Below are 22,064 nucleotides of genomic sequence, written 5' to 3'. Positions count from 1 at the left end.
TGGCATCACTCTTGCTGCTGAGGGTGCACCCTGCCTCTATAATGGCCGGATGCAAAATAAATGCTAAATACTATTTTGCCTTTTGCTTTTTTTTGTAAGAGCAAAAATCCTCTATTTCTTTCAGTTACAGAACACAGGTGCTAATGTAGATCTTTCATAAAAGCAAGGAGGCATAACAAACTTTTGAAAAGTGGGGGATACTCATACCCCTGAACTGATCAACTCAGAGTAATTAGCTTCCCAAGTGGTCTTTCTTTCCTTCTGTCCTCCTTTCTTTTTTAAAAATAAATAATCAAAGGCTTAAGCCTTAGGTACACAAAAGAGGAAATGTGCATAACAGCAGGTAATTTTTAAGACGTTTTTTCTAATGTTTATTTATTTTTGAGAGAGAGAGAGCAGGGAGGGGCAGAGAGAGAGGGAGATACAGAACCTGCAGGCTGCAGGATCCAAGCTGTCAGTGCAGAGCCCCACGCCGGGCTCGAAATCAGGAACCGCGAGATCATGACCTGAGCCGAAGTTGGGTCAGTTAAACTCCTGACTTCGGCTCAGGTCATGACCTCACAGTTCGTGGGTTTGAGCCCCGCGTGGGGCTCTGTGCTGACAGCTCAGAGCCTGGAGCCTGCTTCGGATTCTGTGTCTCCCTCTCTCTCTGCTCCTCCCCCGCTCACTCTCTGTCTCTCAAAAATGAATAAATATTAAAAAAAAGTTAAAAAAATAAATGAAATTCATGAATATAGTTCCATAACATGGACAGGTGTTAATGGTACAGTAATGGTGCTCCAACACCAGAAGCACATGCTACTTGAGGTTCATTTTTAATGAGTTTTGGGAATTGTAATTGACCCTCATCACAGGATGTTTTCCTCGAGAATTTTCACAAGAAATTCCAGTAGATAAATAATAAAGTAAGACATTTTCTTCCTGTGGGAAGGCAATTGTCCAAGTTTCCCTAATAAGTTCAGGTTTCTTTGTCATTTACCACTCACAGTAGCTACTACCTGGACTTTCAAATAATTGACAGTCACCAAGTCATGAACAGAGATTGGAAGACGATGGACTCAGATAAGCAAATCCTGCTTATTTACTTCTGTCCTGGTGGAAATAACCAGTAAAAATACCCACTGTGGCTCAACATACGGTATAGCCAATGGCAAGTCTTTATTGTGATCTATATTTGTCCCCTTCAGTCCGCTGATAAGAAATGCAGCCGATGAACATCAAGTTCTCATGACCCTCCTGTTAAATCACTCAACTTTTCTTAGGGTAGAAAGAGAAAAAGGTGCAGAAAAAAGTTAACATTCACTAGTAAGCACTTCCTCCAAAAATGCGGAAGTTTTGGCAAGTAATTCTTCTCATGACATAATCAGAGATGTCGCTAAATCATTACTGCTATTTTTCCTAGAAATGAATTTCATTTATAAATAAATTGGAAAATAGAATTGTATGTACACAAATAACAAATAACCCTTTCATTGAGAAGTCTTTGGAATAATGAGTGGTTATAAATAAGCTGCTTCTTTATGCTGTATTACACATTTTACATGCTGAGCATATATAGGTATCATAGTGAAATTATCATAGGAAAAAAAAGGATGCGGGAAAAAAAGCTGGTTTTATAGCCAATAAACGTATTAACACTATAGGCAAGGCAGATTTTACTTGAAGGATTCTTTAATTGATAGTTATTTGCATTCTCCAATGACCTTAAAATCATTTAAAATTTTTTTTTTTATTATTTATTTTTTGAGAGACAGAGAGAGACAGAGTGTGAGCAGGGGAGGGACAGCACCATTACTGGACTAAAGTGAAATGCAACTGACTGAGCCACCCAGGCACCACTAAAATCACTTTGAAACATAAAGCTTCTGGGAAACAGAGAATATTACTATTTCATTTGCATAGAAATAAATGCCTATAAAACGGATATATAATCATTGATAAGGTTTTCTTTTCCATTTATCTGTAATCAAAAGTTTGGAATGGAAATGTACATATATATGGACCTTGAACCCTAACACATTTTTATGCCTTTTTAAATGTATGATAAGGAAACAGGAAAGAAGTTAATTATTTTCACTCGAGCTCTTTAAAACGGCTGGTGGAAAAATCTTGTGTGTTTGTTTGTTTTACTTGTTTGCGTGTGTGCACATATATGCTCTAGTCTGCTTTACTATTTAAAAGATTAAAAGAAATTGGAGGGGCACCTGGTGGCTCAGTTGGTTGAGCGCCATGATCTCACGGTCCATGAGTCTGAGCCCACCTCGGGCTCTCTGTGCTGACAGCTCAGAGTCTGAACCTGCTTTGGATTCTCTCTCTCTCTCTCTCTCTCTCTCTCTCTCTCTCTCTCTCTCTCTCCCTCTCTGCCTCTCCCCTGTTTTCTGTCTTTCTCTCTCTCAAAACCAAACATTAAAAAATTTAAAAAAATATATTAAAAGAAATTGGAAATAAAACTTTGAATGTCCATATCTCAATTTTGGTAGAATAGCAAACTCAAGCAGGAAGTGGAAGAACACTTTTTTGGTTGAACATTTCAAAATAATGTTTGGAAAATAAACAGGATTTCTTCAGTCAATGTAATTTTCAGCACCAAGGGAATATGTAGAGTGGGAAAGAAAGATTCCCAAGGGTAAATTTTCTGACATCAAGAATAACCTCCCTTTGGGAATTTAAGAGGAGAATTAGGCTCAATTAAATTATGTATAGGTTATGCAAAGAGGATAATTACGTTGCTCATTACCGTTGCAGTTTGGAATTGTAGCCGCCTCTCTTTCTACCGACACTGGAGATGAATTGGAAGGATGCCTTAATCATTTTCACATTTGAAAGTCCTCATTTTCTCTCCATGCTGGCAGCCCTACCTTCCATGGGTAATGCCTCTGCCTGTCCAGATGCACAATATGATCAGGACAGTCACATGCATTTGGTTGATCAACACAGAGTAATTGGCAGGCCAGTGGTCTTTCTTTCTGGCCCTCAGCTGTGTTATTCACTAACATTCTGCCTGTTATTTTTAGTATTTCATATCAATGCCAGAAACTGTTCGTTGTTTTTTTTTTTTTCTTTAGTTAGTAGGATAATTGTAGGTAAAAGCTGAAACAGACAGCAAATATCAAAATAATTTTAACCCTCGGATAATATTCATTTTATCCTAGGCTGACAACTGTTAAGACTTCTAACACGATGATTTAAAAAATCCACTTCAGGATATAAAACGTGTCAATAAGCACCAGCCACGTGAACTCTGTCAAGAGGGCACATTGGCGACATGGCAGGAACCTCATACAAATGCGGTCAGTCATGTACATGCTCCGTCTCTTCAAAGTAGGATGATGTGGTAGAAATAAGTACAGGATTTGTCTACAGACAACGCCGTCCTGGTTTTTGTTCTAAATATCGGTCACCTAGAGAAAATTAGGATATGGAGGGGGACAATGTACCGATGGCCAGGGGTGCCTGGGTGGCTCAGTCAGTTAAGTGTCTGACTTTGGCTCAGGTCATGATCTCATGGTTTGTGAATTTGAGTCCCGTGTAGAGCTCTGTGCTGACAGCTAAGATCCTGGAGCCTGCTTTGGATTCTGTGTCTCCCTCTCTCTCTGCCCCTCCCCTGACTCATGCTCTGACTCTCTCTCTCTCTCAAAAATAAATAAACATTAAAAAATAAATTAAAAAAAAGAAAGAAAATACAAATCCCCAGAAGTGGGAGTGAGGTTGGCATCTTCTTGGAAGCATGATACCAACCTTGCTCCAAGGCAGCTCCCAGAGAAGTGGCAAGACTGGGGGCTACATGGTATTTCTCTTGACCTCAGACTTGAATGTAAACCCCAGACCTTGGTTTAATGCTGAAAGAATCTTGTCCACTGGGGTGTTGCGATGCACTGTGGCAAGTAATTGAACCTGATAACTGGAGGAGTTGTATAAATTTTTAGAATGTATTTTTATATGTTTATTTATTTATTTTGAGAAAGAGAGAGAGAGGGGGGAAGGTGGAGAGACAGAGAGAGGGAGAGGTAAAATCCCAAGCAGGCTCCATGCTATAAGCACAGAGCCTGACACTGGGATCAGTCTCATGAATTGTGAAATCATGAACTGAGCCGAAAATAAAGAGTTGGAAGCTTAACCAACAACAGCCCAGGTGCCTATGATAACTGGAGGTGTTCTATGAGTGAAATTTGAAAGTAAAATTCAACTAATTCAAAGAAAAAGAAAGTGACTGACATTTCCTATCAGTTCTATTTATTTATTTATTTATTTATTTTTAACATTTATTTAGTTTTGAGAGAGACACAGAGAATGAACAGGGGTAGGGGCAGAGAGTGAGAGAGAGGGAGACAGAGAATCGGAAGCAGGCTCCAGGCTGTGAGCTGTCAGCACAGAGCCCGATGTGGGGCTGGAACTCACAAACTGTGAGATCATGACCTGAGCTGAAGTCGGACTCTTAACCGACTGAGCCACCCAGGCACCCCTCCTATCATTTCTTGATAAATATCAAGAAATTCTCATTTGCTGAAAAATAACTGAAAAGCATTCTCCTTCCTAGGTTCACACAGTTGATTTACAGAAGGCTTTTTAGACTTTAGTATGTATCTATAATACACGAACATATGTATGCATGTATGTATGTGTGCATTTGTTGTGCTAGAAAGTGTATGAATTGATAGACTAGTACTATTTCATTATGTTACTTTTAATATTTAAAAAAATAGTTGTGTGGGTGTATTTCTACGTTCTCTATTCCGACCCATTGATCTATTTGTATATCCTTCTGCCAGTACCATGTTGTCTTGATTATCACAGTTATATAATAAGACCTAATATCAAATAGAGTGATCCCTGACACTTGATTCTTTGTTTCAGTCTTTGAGTCTGGAGTTCTCTCTTGTCCATCAAGGGAGAGGATGCAGAATTCAATACAAGAGAGGCTAATGTCCAGGACGAGACAAGAGCCCCGAGTAAGTGTCCTTGCTAATGTATTTATTAGGATCAGAAGGCTTACAAACGTGATGGGCATCCAGAGACAATGAAATAGTGATCATGAACTCAAGTGTGTGAGAGAAAGGGGGTTTTGAAGATATCTGGTGTTAGGGGTTTGGGTCAATACAAAACAAAATCCCAGTGCTGAGCAGATGGCCAATTCCAGCAAACATCAGGAGCCATGTCTGTTTACTTGAACTTGCCTAGGGTATAAGACAGATAGAGCATGCTACCTCAGTGTCAACAAGGCACTTATTTTTGCTAATTAGCTCAGGGCAATTTCGCCCTGTGGTGGTGGTTTTTCTCCCTGTTTACCTATTCTGGACACTTTTGTCCTGTGGAAGTGGCTTCCTACTCTATGCTTTTGTCCTATGCTGGGGGCGCTCTCACCCTGTGGCCACTTTCCATTCTAAGCCTTGTTAACCCATTGGTTCAAGCTCAGGGAATTCCTAAACTTATTCCCCACAATTCTTCTTTGTCAAGATTTGTTGTTGTTGTTGTTATTGTAAGGCCCATGACTTTGTATACCAATTATAAGTAAATTTTTTTGATGTCAACCAAAATCTTTACTAAACTTTTGATAGGAATAGCATTAAAATTGGGAGGGGCACCTAGTTGACTTCCAACTCTTTTTTTATTTTTTTTAATTTTTTTTTAACATTTATTCATTTTTTGAGAGACAGAGAGAGACAGAGCAAGAGTGTGGGAGGGGCAGAGAGCAAGGGAGACACAGAACCTAAAGCATGCTCCAGACTGACCTGATATCACAGAGACCAACTCAGGGCTCAAACTCAAAAACCGTGAGGTCATGACCTGAGACGAAGTTGGACGCTTAACTGACTGAGACACCCAGGTGCCCCTGATGTCCAGCTCTTGATTTCAGCTCAGGTCATGATCTCACATTTTGTGAATTTGAGCCCCGCATCTGGCTCCACGCTTAAAGTGTGGCGCTTGCTTGGGATATCTCTCTCTCCCCCTCTGTCCCTCCCTGGTTTGCTCTCTCTCTTTCTAAAAATATATAAATAAATAAATACATATTTTAAAAAATAAAATAAAAACTGGGAATCAATTTGGAGAGCATTGACATATTTCCTTTTAATATGTGATTATATCAAACTGTAAATATCATCTACATCAAAACTTCAAGGGTCCTGGAAACAGTGCTTTCAGCCTTTCCTTTTGAACACCACTTCTTCTTCTTCAATGTTAATTAATTTATTCTCCATCCTAAAATAACCTAAATTTCTGTAAAACTACCCATTTATTATACTGATTAACTACTAGCTATCTTTCAGTCCACTCTTTGGCTGACTTACGTGTTTTCCTGCTCTATTTTTATATACCTTTTAGTAATTTACATCAAATGAAATTAGCTAATGTTCCTGAAGACTCATCCAAGGAAAGATGTTTAAATTCTATGACCAATTTTGTGGCTTTTAACTGAATGCTAATTGATTTTGGCATGTTTGTTTATTTTGTTGTACTTTGTGCTCATGTCTAAAGGTTTTAATTTTATTCTTTTTGGTAAAAATAAAGTGTTCAAGAGCTCACTTTTTCTTTGATTACGTCTTTATTTAGCTGGATTTAGTATGCCACGTTAAATTCTTTACTGTGATTTTTAATAAAATTTTTACAATTCGTTCTGAATTACTCTATTTGAGTAAATAACTTTTAGAATTTTGAAATTTAATTGAAGTATCTGTAATAGTTTCGCTTTTACTTTCACTGTTTTTCTTTTCTTTTATAACGCTTATTTATTGGGGGAGGGTAGCAGAGAGAGAGTGAGAGAGAGAATCCCAAACAGTCTCTGCCCTGTTAGCATGGAGCTTGATGCGGGGCTTGAACTCACAAACCAGGAGATCATGACCTGAGTGGAAATCAAGAATCAGATGCTTAACAGACTGAGCCACGCAGATGCTCCTGGGTTTTGTTGTTTTTGTTGCTGTTTGTTTGTTTGTCTTTTTTGTTTTGTTTTGTTTTTAATTTTATGGAGTTTGTACAAAATCTGTGGTTTCTGTTCCATGGAATATGAGGTTTGCTTTGTGATACAACATACATGGAATTTTGTATATGCATCTGATTTTCAGATGATTGCATATTCTCCTTTTCTTATTTTAAAATGCTGTGAATATATGTTGTTAAATACACTTCATAATGCAATACTCAACATTACATATGTTATCTAAATATTATCTATATTTAATATCTACTCTTTTACTTGTACCTACCCCTGAATATATTAAGCACGTTAATATTTCAAGGAGTAAGCCTAATCAATTATAAAGAAAAGGATTTATTTGACCAGTATTTAATTCTAGACGCAAGTATCTTTAATGGATTATGCATTTTTTATTCAAAATGGTAAAAAAGTTTTTTTTCATAAATTCAAATGTATTTGGTAATATATTCAACCTCTGCATGTCTTTTCTTCTTCATCATTTACAGGTATCTGTAAATGTATCTGTAAAATCTTTATTTGGTCAGGACCAGAGAGCAAATCCTGTCATTCTCATGGGCCATAAGTTTCCTTTTGCAGCTTCTCAACTTTAACATGGTGGCATAAAAGCAGCCAGAGACAATATGTACAGGGATGGACCTAATCATTTTTCAGTAATACTTTACTTACAAAAGAAACAGTGAGATGGATTTGGGTGAAGGGACACAGTTTGCACATCCTTGATCTACGTATCTACCTAATCATTCGCATAATACAGGGGATTACACGTGAATTTACATGCCCCACTTCTTTTTATGAAAGTGAGAATTGAGTGGGATTACATAAACACATGAGAAGATTTTTAATACCCTCCAATTCTAGTATTTATATAAATTTTAGAAATACGAGACTAACAGCATACAGGCTAAAGTTTTTTGTTTGGAGCCTGTCTTTTTGATTAAGAAAGGATGCTGAATTTTGTCAAATGCTTTTTCTGCATCGATTGACAGGATCATATGGTTCTTATCTTTTCTTTTATTAATGTGATGTATCACATTGATTGATTTGAGAATGTTGAACCAGCCCTGCAGCCCAGGAATGAATCCCACTTGATCATGAATAATTTTTTTTATATGCTGTTGAATTCGATTTGCTAGTATCTTATTGAGAATTTTTGCATCCATATTCATCAGGGATATTGGCCTGTAGTTCTCTTTTTTTTGCTGGATCTCTGTCTGGTTTAGGAATCAAAGTAATGCTGGGTTCATAGAATGAGTCTGGAAGTTTTCTTTCCCTTTCTATTTTTTGGAACAGCTTGAGAAGGATAGGTATTATCTCTGCTTTAAACGTCTGGTAGAACTCCCCTGGGAAGCCATCTGGTCCTGGACTCTTATTTGTTGGGAAATTTTTGATAACTGATTCAATTTCTTTGCTGGTTATGGGTCTGTTCAAGTTTTCTATTTCTTCCTGTTTGAGTTTTGGAAGTGTGTGGGTGCTTATGAATTTGTCCATTTCTTCCAGGTTGTCCAGTTTGTTGGCATATAATTTTTCACAGTATTCCCTGATATTTGCTTGTATTTCTCAGGGATTGGTTGTAATAATTCCATTTTCATTCATGATTTTATCTATTTGGGTCCTCTCCCTTTTCTTTTTGAGAAGCCTGGCTAGAGGTTTATCAATTTTGTTTATTTTTAAAAAAAAAAAAAAAAAAACAACTCTTGGTTTCATTGATCTGCTCTACAGTTTTTTTAGATTCTGTATTGTTTATTTCTGCTCTGATCTTTATTATTTCTCTTCTTCTGCTGGGTTTGGGGTGTCTTTGTTGTTCTGCTTCTATTTCCTTTAGGTGTGCTGTTAGATTTTGTATTTGGGATTTTTCTTGTTTCTTGAGATAGGCCTGGATTGCAATGTATTTTCCCCTCAAGACTGCCTTCGCTGCATCCCAAAGCATTTGGATTGTTGTCTTTTCATTTTCATTTGTTTGCATATATTTTTAAATTTCTTCTCTAATTGCCTGGTTGACCCATTCATTCTTTAGTAGGGTGTTCCTTAACCTCCATGCTATTGGAGGATTTTGGAGCCTGTCTTTTTGAGATGCACATTTATTTTTAAACCATTTATTCCAGTTTATCTTTGCTTGCTTGTTTAAAGCTTAATATTTCTAATAGCAAATAATTTTATGATGATTATTAGAGACAAGTCACTATTTTAAGTACTATACATATAGTAATTCATATATTCCTTATGAAGCCTTTTGGGTATTTACAATTAGAATAAGTCATTTTATAGATCAAGAAATTAAGACTGATGTTCAAGCCCATACTGCCTTTCTGCTTGTACTTAATGGCCAAACTGTACAATAGTTTCACTTAATCACTCATCTGCTAAACTGACATTTATTGATTATGTACTATTTAAATTAAATGACATTTTATGCACATGACCAGACTGGCCTTGATCAGACTCTGATCTTTTTATTGTTTTCTATTTCCAGAATAGCTTTGTAATAGATTCCAGAAAAGCCAGAAGGATTATTAAAGTACAAATCAAATCAAAACAGCAAGAAGGGAATTTTAAGGTGATTAGAATTATTCTTAAGGGAAAAAAAAGTGAATTCTGAAATTTGATTTAAATATACAGTGTCATTATGACAGGAAGTTACCAAACTCATCTCCATTTCCCTGAAATAAAGAAAGAATTTAAAATGGCTAAGGTGGAATTTTATTGAAAGCTATTTAAAAAGATACTCTGTTAACATTGGATATGAGATATCATAGGCAAGTTGGCAATTTTTCCCCCATGAATCAAAGGAAGGAAAATATGTTTTACCTAAAAGAACATAATCAAATGACATCCGAAGATGTCCTTCCAATCTTTTGTCACTTTGTAGCATAACTGATAAATGTAATAAAAACTTTTGTATTATATTTTTGTTTCTAATAGTCTTTAAAATTATAATTGATAAGTTGAAAAGTTGCTTAGAATCCTTCACCTATTTTAGGACATGAAGGCATCATTTAACTAATGCTTCACTGTACTAAATGGTCCAAAAGTGGTCTCAAAACCAAACTGGGTTCCAGTTTCATTCATTTGCATTCCACCACCATTTGTTGTAAAGACTGTCTTCTTTCCATTGGATAGTCTTTCCTGCTTTGTTGATGATCAATTGGCCATATAGTTGTGGGTTCATCTCTGGGTTTTCTATTCTGTCCTATTGATCTATGTTCCTATTTTTGTGCCAGTTTACCATACTGTCCTGACCACTTCAGCTTTGTAAAATAACTTGAAATCCAGAATTGTGATGCCTCCACTTTGCTTTTCTTTTTCAAGATTACTTGGACTATTTGGAATCTTTTGTGGCTCCATACAAATTTTAGGATTGTTTGTTTTAGCTGTGTAAAACATGCTGGTGGTATTTTGATAAGGATTGCATTAAGGGGCGCCTGGGTGGTGCAGTTGGTTAAGCGTCCGACTTCAGCCAGGTCACGATCTCGCGGTCCGTGAGTTCGAGCCCCGCGTCAGGCTCTGGGCTGATGGCTCGGAGCCTGGAGCCTGTTTCCAATTCTGTGTCTCCCTCTCTCTCTGCCCCTCTCCCGTTCATGCTCTGTCTCTCGCTGTCCCAAAAATAAATAAACGTTGAAAAAAAAATTTAAATACATAGATTGTTTTGGGTAAATTTGAAAACATGGCTAAAAAACAAAGGAGTAGTGTTAAAATGATGTCTTTTTTAAATGAGTAACATATTCTAGTACAATGTAGAATCCAAAAAGCCTTCCAGGAAGTAACATTTCAGCTAGATAATAAATTTTTACATTGCACAGTAAAAAATATATATATATATAAACACAATAAAAAATCACATTTGGAAAAAACACCTTTGTAACATATAAGCAAAGCACTAATTTCCTTAATCTATTTTGGATTTATATTACGGACATATGGAAATATTAAATAATTAACATTTTAGAAATTAAAAATGTGTTACATATATATGATGATTTCATGACTAGACATTATTAAACTAAATCTTGAGAAATTCAGAGTTCATTTAGTCCTGGACCTTTGTCCATTTTTCTTTAAATATTTAATATGTAAAGTATATATTATAATAAATAAATATTTAATATGTATTTTAGGTAGGGAGGAAAAGATCATTTGGTGGCAAAGGTGGTTGGTTTTAACTTTAGATGCTTGTTTTGTTGAGAAATTTACATTTTTCCATTATTTAGCATTAAGGAATAAGAAATGCCAAATTCTTTACATCCTTTCCCTTGATTTAGATTCTCTTACTTGTGAATCAATGAATGGTAAGTTGGATAAGTTTTCCCTTGACTACTTTGATGATCACATTTCTGCTGAAGAAAATAACGGTGATTAATAAAAAGTTTTACCAAAACAAATATCTTATTCCCTATGGAGGACTTGATTGAATATTTTATCAGAGGATAAAAATGCTATTAAATATATATTAGAATCTATACTTCTATATATGTATATAAATATATATATACACACACACTGTACACATACACGCACACACACTATATATATATACACATATATATACATTAGAATCTATGCATGTATATATATACACATATATATGTATACATACATATACATATATATGTATATATACATATATATGTATACATATATATACATATATATACATATATATGTATATATACATATATATGTATATATACATATATATGTATATATGTATACATATATGTATATATATGTATACATATATGTATATATATGCAAAACAACACATAGAGGGGTAAATTGCATATATCTAAAGAGTCATGAAAAATAAATTTAGCTGCATTTACTTTATTCTTGTTGTTTCAAGCACTGCTTTAAATAGTCATATGTGCAAATTGATTTAGTCTTCACAAAAGCTTATGATGTCAATACTCTTGTTATCCTTCTTGCATGCAAAGTTGGCCAAAGTCATAGAGGTTGTAGGATCTGGAGCAAGACTCGAACCTATACACATTGGCTCAGGATGAACTGGTTTTCACCAAGCTCTATTTATTCCAAACAATAAACTCTCCAAAGAAATTTTGCAGCTGTTTTATTTTTTCCTTGCCTCTTAATTAGTTTGTGTGAGAAATAATGTTCATAGGCTATTTCAAAGTTTATATTCTTTAAGCTGCATGGCCTTAAATAATGGAAGTAATATACGTGGGGTTATAAAAGAATACTGGGGTCATGTGGGGTGAGAGGTGTATTCAGAAAACAAAATACCCTTTCTCCACCAATTCATGCATTTGGGAAAAATGTCCAATAGCCTACTCCTCTCAGGATCTTGCTAAAATGACTTTTGCTATGCTTATTAATCTTTAAAAGTATCTGTGTATAAAGTATAAAAAGAAGTGTTCTATGATACATATTCAAACACTTTAATTTTTCCAGAGATAAGATTGCATACTATCTAATTAAGGATCACTATTCATATGAAGAAAACAAATTTACACATGAAATTCTGCAGGTGATATTTGGTGGACCGTATTTCATGCATGAATGTACAATTAATGTTCCATCACTGAAGTTGGAATATGCTACTTCTCTTTGAAATATGAAATACATTTTAAAATAAATAACACAGATGAAGAAGTATAATATTGAGATGGCATTATCTGTAGGTTTTTACACAAAGGCTATAAATCATGTTTCACCTAAATGTATTTAACATATTCCAGTGCTCATATTAAGTTTGAATAATGGAGCAAAATTACATATATCCCCTGATTCATTACTCTTTTGGAAGGTGACAAATTTGAAAGATTACTCTAATGTGTAATGCATAGAATTTTATGCAAATATATAATTTAGTCTTATAGGATATACTACCAGCTGAAACAAAAACTGTTCAATAGGAAACATCGGTGATGATGCGATGTTGGTGAGGTGTTCAAAGGAGAGTAACGAGTAAAAATTTTGTACCTTGTTAATTCATTATGCTTATGAATTCAGACATGCTTAAATTTGCTTTTCACAGACATTTAACCGAAACTGTTACCTTTCAGATCATAAGACAATCAAATTAAATCAGATTCTAAGCAACTTCGTGTTAATAATAAGTGATTTTCTTTCTAAATACCTAGTTTGCTTGTCCTAATCTATGACCATGTAAAGTGGATTGGTGAAATCTAGATAATTGAGACAAAATACTTGTATCTAAATCATTAAAATAGGAGTTAACAAAAATTATCAGTTTTAATTATATTGAATTTTTCCAATCCTTGTATACTTCCTGTTAAAAAATTTGTAGCATCATTCCTACTAAATATCCCAGGGTGTGACAATTTTCAAAAAATATCTGAATTTATTCTTCTATTTTCTCCAAATTGAATTTTTAAACTTTTGGATGGATTTCTATTTATTCAAATATGAAATATAATTATATACATTAATATATGTATATATGTCAGAAATTTTGTCATAAAACCACAATCAGTAAAAGAAGAGAGAATAGAATGTATGGATGTGTATGGATACTAAGATGTATAGAAAAATAGAAAATTCTATGGAATTATAGAATTTAGAATGAAGAAAAGCTCTAGAAATGATTTCTGAATTTAACAGCCTAATATTGAAATAGCACCAAAATCATTTGATGCTCTTAGTGAAAGATAAATATGAGTTATCTGGATCAGAATTCTGCTAGGTTCTATCTTAAAATGCAAGTAATACAACTGGGTCATAGTGAAGTGGGATCAGCAAAAGAGGTAAGGATACATAATATCTGCCTGACATTAACCAGAGCATTTGTTTTATGTATTGGGCGTCTGTATGATTTAAGACCTAAAAATCAAGTTCAGTGCAATTTCCGATATTCAAAGTGTTCTACCAGTTGTGTGGAAATACAAAGATGAACTAGAAACGCTCCTCACTTGGGGGAAAATTTGTCTCTTATAACCAAAGAGACAGAGAATAATAAGTACAATTCTAAAATTATATGCAAAGTTCTCAGGAGGCAAAGATGGAAGAGATACAGACTAAATTTGGGGAGAATTTGGCATTTGACCAATCCTTGGTGAGGTGTATCAATAAAGATCATTAAAATAATTAAACATATGTTCAACACCAACTGTATACAAGTGTTTTACTTGACAAACAAATGCAACAATAAACACAGATTACTGCGTGAGTCAGTTCAAGACTATGTTACACAGCTCAGGCTGTTGCAAATACCATCAACTGCATGGCTTAAACAATAGATATTTATTTCTCATAGATCTGGTAGGTTGGAAGTCCCAGGTAAAGGTGTCATCAGATCTAGTTTCTGATTAGGGCCATTTTCCTGTTCATACATTATAGTTTTCTCATTGCATTGTCATGTAGCAGAAAAAGAAAAGTTGGTCTTTGTATCCCTTTACAAAGTCAATAGATAAGGGTTCCACCCTCATAACCTAATTACCTCTCAAAAACCCTATCTCCGAATGTCATCACATTGAAGGTCAAGAGAATTCAGTATGTGAATTTGGAGAGGACACAAATATTTAACTCATAATAGTGATATATCAGTAACACATATTTATTAAAATTCCAGATCTTCCTCCTGTGAGATCTCAGATATCTGAGTTCAAATCCTGACTCCATCCTAAGAATGAGAACTTTATATTTATACACACACACACACACACACACACATATATATATATATATATATAGTATATATATAGTATAGTGTATATATGTGTATATATATACTAGAAAAATTCTTGGCAGAATTAGTACTCTATAATAAATGAGTGTTAATAATATTGTCATAATAGAAAAATTATTTCCATCTATTTCATCTATACTATGGTTCCAGTACTAATGATTTTTTCCTTAGCCGCAAATGTCAAGAATAGTATTCAACGTTACTGAGTAGTGATTGTCACCTGGCTGACAGCGGTTATAAGCACAATCATCTGTAAGACTAAGATTCTTTCCTATTTCAGCAGTGTTAAAATGTGCAAAGCTACCAGAATGCATTCAATTGAGTAAATTTCATAGTAATATTAATAATGACTCTGTGTTTCTTTAAGAATCTTTAAAGGGGATAATGTAACATAAAGTATGAGTCAAGATAGGCTTCGAATAGCTATAGGTTTAAATCTGTCCAGGCTATTTAGTAGTTATGTGAACTCTAGAAAATCTTTTATTTTACAGGTTGTCAGGAGAATTAAATAAGACAATATGTGGAAGTACTCAGCACACTATCTAATATATAGTTAATGGTTTAAATGCTACTTTACAAAGTTATAAAAGGGACTTCTGGCAAATATGGTGGAATAAGAGAATCCTAAATTCTCCTGGTCTCATGGATACACCTAGATAATACTTACACCAATAGAAATAATACAGAAAATGACCCAAAGATTAGCAGAATAGACTTTCCACAGCTAAACATAGGGAAAAGTCTGCATCAAAAATGGTGGGAAGGGCAGACATATGGTCAGAAACCAAGCTGACCTGCAAGACTATCCACTCAAGGGAGAGCCACCATAAACAAGGAGAAGGGAGAGGAACATACCCCACCCCATGCACCCCAGGCATGGGGGACTTTCACTGAGAAGACCAATTTCCATAACATTTGACTTTGAAAAACAGAGGGGCATAACTCCTAGAGTTCTTACTATCAGTAGGACTTAATGCCTGGAACTTTAAAAAATCAATGGGCTTGGCTCTAGAGAGCTGGAGGAAACTGAGTCCCTATCCTTGAGATAGCACAACACAGCCCACAGAGATAGACTATAGAAGCATCAGTTTGAAAAACACCTTGGGTATACTGGAGGGAGACTTGTTTATTAATATCAGAGTGTGTGCTGGAAGGATAGGGGTCTTTGGGACACTTCTCCAAGAACAAAAGAGTTGGCAGGCACCATTTCCTTCTCCCACCTCCTAGCCTAAACAGGGGAACACCTGCAGGAAACAGTGCAGCATGAAAACTCCCCACCTTGCTAACAGTGCTCCCCACTCCTGGGCTCTTCTACTGGCTTGTCCCCTCCAACTGACCCTTGTCAGCTCTCTAAATTGGTTCCAGTTCTCCTCCCACAGCAGACCTGGGCAATCTTTGCTAACATCACATGCTCTGTACCCAGGCTTTTCTTGGACTCCTCCCCTTCAACAAGCCCTTGGCAGGAATCCATCCAAATCAGTACCACAAACATGGCATTGAGCAAACAGTCCCAACAGGGGCCAGTGTCACTATAAAGTGATTCCCACCCTAGACAGAAGGAAAGATAACCACACACACCGGTTCAACTGAGACCTCAGCAGTGGGAATGGGGCAGACATCTGGTCTGATGGCAGACCTTTTCCACCAATGAAAGCCTTCCAGGAAACAATACAGGGAGGGTGTCGTGTAGTACTACCACACCTCTGGCAAATGACTGCTCTGACTCAACTCAAGCCCAGATAGCTCACTAACATGGCAGGGAGCAAACTGTACCCATAGCAGACAAAGAGAGCCATTGCATATAACTGGACTGAAGGCAAAAGTAGCTCAAGCACAATTGTAAGGTGCATGCAACACGCATAGGAGACACCCCTGAAGGGCCAGGTTCTGGTGAACATGATATATTGCACTACAGGGCACCAAAGGACCTCTTCTTCATAAGTCCACTACCTGCAAGATCAGGAGACATATCTGACTTTCCTAAGTTATAAAAACAGACACGGAGTTAGGCAAAATGAGGAGACAGAGGAACAGAGGAATATACGCCAAATTAAAGAATATGGCAAAATGACAGCAAAAGAGATACATGAAACAGGGATAAGTCATGCCTAATAGAGAATTTAAAGGAATGGTCATAAAGAGACTCACTGGAATTAAGAAAAAAATGGAGGACTTCAGTGAGACCCTCAAAAGTGATAGAACACATATAAAAGAACCAATCAGAGATGAAGAACTCAATAGCTAAAATTAAAAATATACTAGAGAGAGTAGAATAGACTAGAAGAAGCAGAAGAATGGATCAGTGATCTGGAGGATAAAGTAATGGGAAGCAATCAAGTGGAACAGGAGAAGTAAAAAGATTAATAAAAAAAATGAAAACAGATTAAGGGAATCCAGTGACACCATCAAGTGTAACAATGTTCATATTATAAGGATCCCAGGAGAAGAGAGAGAAAAAGGGTGAAGAAAACATATTTGAAGATAATAGCTGAAAATTTCCCTAATGTAGGGAAGCAAACAGAGATCCACATCTACGAGGCAAAGAAAGCTGCCGACAAAATCAGCTCAAGGATGTTCACACCAGGATACATAGTTACTAAAATAGCAAAAGATAGTGATAAAGAGAGAATTTTAAAAGCAGCAAGAGGAAAGAAAATAGTTACATACAAATGAAACCCCATAAAGCTATGAGGTGATTTTTCAGCAGACACTTTGTAGGCCCAAAGGGAGGGACAAGATATAGTCAAAGTGCTGAAAGAAAAGAAAAGCAGCAACCAATAACACTCTATCCAACAAAGCTATATCATTCAGAAGTGAAGGAGAGATAGAGTTTCATAGACAACAAAAGTTAAAGTACAACTCAACCAGACTTATAAGAAATGTTAAATAGGATTCTTTAAATGGAAATGAAAGACCATAAACAGGTGTAAGAAAGGTAGGAAGCATAAAAGCAGTAAAATTAAGCATATCTATAAAAATCAGTCAAAGATTCACAAAATAAAAGGATATACAGTATGACACTATATAACTAAAACCTGGGTGTGGAAGGAGAGGAGTAAAAATTTAGCATTTTTAGAATGGGCTCAAACTTACGCAACCACCCACTTAATATAGACTGTTATATGCATGAGAAGTTATATATAAACCTGATGGTACCCACAAATCAAGAATCCAATAATAGATATGCAAAAAGGAGGGAGAAAGGAATCAAAGTATGCCACTAAAGGAAGCCAGTAAACTGTGAGAGAAAAGAACAAGGGAAAAAAATAACAGAGAGAACTACAAAAACAACTGTGAAACAAGTAAGAAAATGACAAGCCCATATTTATAAATAATTATTTCAATATAAATGGATTAAATGCTCCTATTAAAAGACATCAGGTGATGAATGGATAAAAATTAAGATTCTTCTACAAGTTGCCTACAAGACATTCATTTCAGACCTAAAGATGTATGCAGATTGAAAGTGAAGGGATGGATAAACATGAATCCTACAAATGGGAGTGAAAAGAAAACTAGAGCAGCAATACTTACATTGAACAAAATATACTTTAAAACAAAGAGTATAACAAGAGACAAAGATGATACCTACTCCGAAAGGAAACAATCCAGCATGAATATGTAACAATTATAAATATTTTTGCACCACAAATGGGAGCATCCAAATACATAAAGCACCTATTAATAAACATAAAGGAAGTAATGGATAGTAATACTATCAATTAATAAGTAGTTAATTAATAATTAAGTAATAGTAGGGGTGTTAACACCACTTACACTGTTGGATAGATTAGTCAATTAGAAAATCGACAAGGAAACTGTGGCTTTGAATGACTCATTGGAGCAGATGGAGCTACCAGATTTATCCAGAACATTCCATCCTAACACAACAGAATATACATTCTTTTCAAGAGTACATGGACATTCTCCACAATAGATTGTATGTTAGGTCACAAAAGAAATCTCAAGAAATTCAAAAATATTGAAGTCATACCATGCACCTTTCCAACCACAATGCTATGAAACTAGAAACCAACCACAAGACAGAAATTTGGAAAGTACACAAATACATAAATAACATGGTACTAACAAATGAAAGGGTCAACCAAGAAATCAAAAAGGAAATTTAAAAATACACGGAGACAAAAGAAAATGAAACACAATAGTTCAAAATCTTTGAGATGTAGCAAAAGCTGTTCTAAGTGGAAAGTTTATAGCAATACATATCTACCTCAAGAAGCAAAAAATCTGAAATAAATAACTGATCTGAGGCCTAAAGGAGCTATGAAAAGAACAATAAACAAAATCCAAACCAATGAAAGAAAGGAAATAAAGATTAGAGCACAAGTAAATGAAATAGAAACTAAGAAAACGAATTGAACAGATCAATGAAACCAGGAGCTAGTTCTTTGAAAAGACCAACAAAACTGATAAACCTATTGCCAGAGTTATTAAAGAAAAAAAAAAAGGAGAGAGAGAAACAGACACAGAGAAACTCCAATAAACAAAATCAGAAATGGAAGAGGAGAAATAGAATTGACACCTCAGAAATCATAGGATTAGAAGAGAATATTAAGAAAAATGATATGCCAACAAATTGGGCAAGCTGGGACAAATGGATAAAATCCTAGACACATATAACCTCTCAAAACTGAATCAGGACAATAATAAATAATTTTAGCAAACTGATTATCGACAATGAAATTGAGTTAATAAAAAACTCCCACCAAACTAAAATCCAGGACCAGATGGCTTCAGATCCATCTGTATTTGATGAACACAACCAGAAATTTAAAGAAGAGTTAATATCTATTTTTCTCAAACTATTCCAAAAACAGAAGAAGAAAAACTTCCAAATACATGAGGCTAGCATTACCCTGATACCAAAACCAGATAAAAAACACCACAAAAAAGGAGAACTATAGGCCAAAGTCTCTGATGAACATAGATGCAAAAATCCTCAACATATATTAGCAAACAGAATCCAACATACATTAAAAAAGCATTCATCGCAATCAACTGAGATTTATTTCTGGGATGCAAGTGTGATTCAATATTTGCAAATCAATCAGTGTGATACAACACATCAACAAGAAAAAGAATACAAAATATGATCATTTCAATAGATGCAGAAAAACCATGTGACAAAGTGCAGCATTCATGATATGATATGATATGATATGATATGATATGATGATATGATATGATATGTCAAGAAAGTAGATTTAGAGGGACCATGCCTCCACATAATATAGGCCATGTATGAAAATCCCACAGCTAAAATCATACTCAATGGTGATAAACTGAAAGTTTTCCCCTAACGATCAGGAACAAGATGAGAACATCTCCTCTCACCAATTTTATTGAACATAGTATTAAAAGTCCTAGCCACAGCAATCAAATGATAAAAAGAAATAAAAGGCATCCAAATCAGTAGGAAGTGAAACTTTCACTATTTTCAGATGGCATGATATTCTATATAGAAAACCTGAAAGTCTCCATCAAAAAAAATGCTACAGTGTTCACTTCGGCAGCGCATATACTAAAATTGGGACGATACACAGGAGATTAGTGTGGCCCCTGTGCAAGGATGACACACAAATTTGTGAAGCGTTCCATATTTTTTGCATGTATGATGACAATATCTATAATCATGTTAAAATAGAAGTCAGCTTTTAATACAGAGGTCGTGTGGACATGGACTTTATATGTGGAAAAAATAAATATTTTTTGCACATTTAAAAAAAATGCTAGAACTGATATATGAATTCAGTAAAGTCACCATACAAAATCAACGTACCTAAGTGTATTGCATTTCTATACATCAGTAATGAAATAGCAGAAAGACAAATTAAGAAGTAAATCCCATTTACAGGTGCACCCAAAACAATAAAATACCTAGGAATAAATGTAACCAAAGTAGCATAAGACTTCTACCCTGAAAATTATAAAACACTGATGAAAGAAATTGAAGATGATACAAATAAATAGAAATTCTCATGGGTTAGAAGAACAAATATCATTAAAATGCCAATACTACCCAAAGCAATCTACACATTTAATGCAATCCCTATAAGAATACCAACAGTATTTTTCACAGAGCTAGAAAAAATAATCCTAAACTTTGTATTAAACTGCAAAAGACCCTGAATAGCCAAAGCAATCATTAAAAAGAAGAATAAAACCGGAGGTATCACAATTCCAGTTTTCAAGATACTCTACAAACTGTAGTAATCAAAACAGTATGGTACTAGCACAAAAAAAAAAAAAAAAAAAAAAAAAAAAAAAAAAAAAAAAAAAACAGAATAGAAAGCTCAGATTAGAAAGTCCAGAAATAAACCCATGATTATATGGTCAATTAATCTTTGACAAAGCAGGAAATATTATGCAATGGGAAAAAAAGATAGTCTCTTCATCAAATGGCATTGGGAAAACTGGATAGGTACATGCAAAAGAATGAAAGTGGACCACTTTCTTACATATACACAAAAACTCAAAATGGATTAAGGACCTAAATTTGAGACCATAAACCATAAAAATCCTAGAAGAGATAATAGACAGTGATTTCTCTGACATCAGCCATAGCAGCATTTTCTAGATATGTCTCCTAAAGCAAGGTAAACAAAAGCAAAAATAAACTATTGGGACTATGTAAAAATAAAAATCTCCTGAACAGCAAAGGAAACAATCAACAAAACTAAAAGACAACATACTGAATTGGAAAAGATATTTGCAGATGACACATCTGGTAAAGTATCCAAAATATATAAGGAACATAGACAACTCAACACCAAAAAACAAATAATCCAGGGGTACCTGGGTGGCTCGGTTGGTTAAGCATCTGACTCTTGATTTCAGCTCAGGTCACGATCTCATGATTCATGAGATTGAGCCCTCCATTGGGGTCTGTGCTGACAGCCCAGACCCTGCCTGGGATTCTCTTTCTCCCTTTCTCTCTGCCCCTCCACCACCTATGCACACACACTCTCTCTCTCTCTCTCTCTGTCTCAAAATAAATAAATAAACTTTAAATTAAAAAGCAAAACAATCCAATTTGGATTGGGCAAAAGACATGAAGAGATATTCTCCAGAATAGACATACAGATAGGCAACGGACACATCCAAAGATGCTCACTATCACTCACCATCAGGGAGATTCAAGTCAAAACCACAATGAGATATCACCTCCCACATGTCAGAATAGCTAAAATAAAAAATAGAGGAAACATGTTATGAGGATATTGAGAAAAAGGAACACTTGTGCAATATTGGTAAGAATGCACACTGGTACAGCCACTATGGAAAACAGTATGGAGGTTTCTCAAAAAATTAAAAATAGAATTATCATATGACCCAGTAATTGCCATACTGGGCATTTACCCAAATAATATGAAAACGCTAAAACAAAAAGGTACATACACCCCTATGTTTATAGCAGCATTATTTACAAAAGATAAATTATGGAAGTAACCC

The 22,064-nt window shown here is 35.1% G+C and overlaps 1 non-coding gene across 1 annotated transcript; it reads left to right on the top strand.

Moving 5' to 3' along the window:
- The first annotated feature begins 20,109 nt into the window (after positions 1-20,109).
- On the top strand, positions 20,110-20,216 carry LOC113594443 (U6 spliceosomal RNA). The gene has a single exon (XR_003414832.1). It is a non-coding gene; the product is annotated as a U6 spliceosomal RNA (small nuclear RNA).
- Positions 20,217-22,064: the final 1,848 nt, after the last annotated feature.

Source organism: Acinonyx jubatus, chromosome C2 (assembly GCF_027475565.1).
Source record: "Acinonyx jubatus isolate Ajub_Pintada_27869175 chromosome C2, VMU_Ajub_asm_v1.0, whole genome shotgun sequence".
NCBI classification, from domain to species: domain Eukaryota; kingdom Metazoa; phylum Chordata; class Mammalia; order Carnivora; family Felidae; genus Acinonyx; species Acinonyx jubatus.
This window is presented reverse-complemented; position numbering and strand designations above follow the sequence as displayed.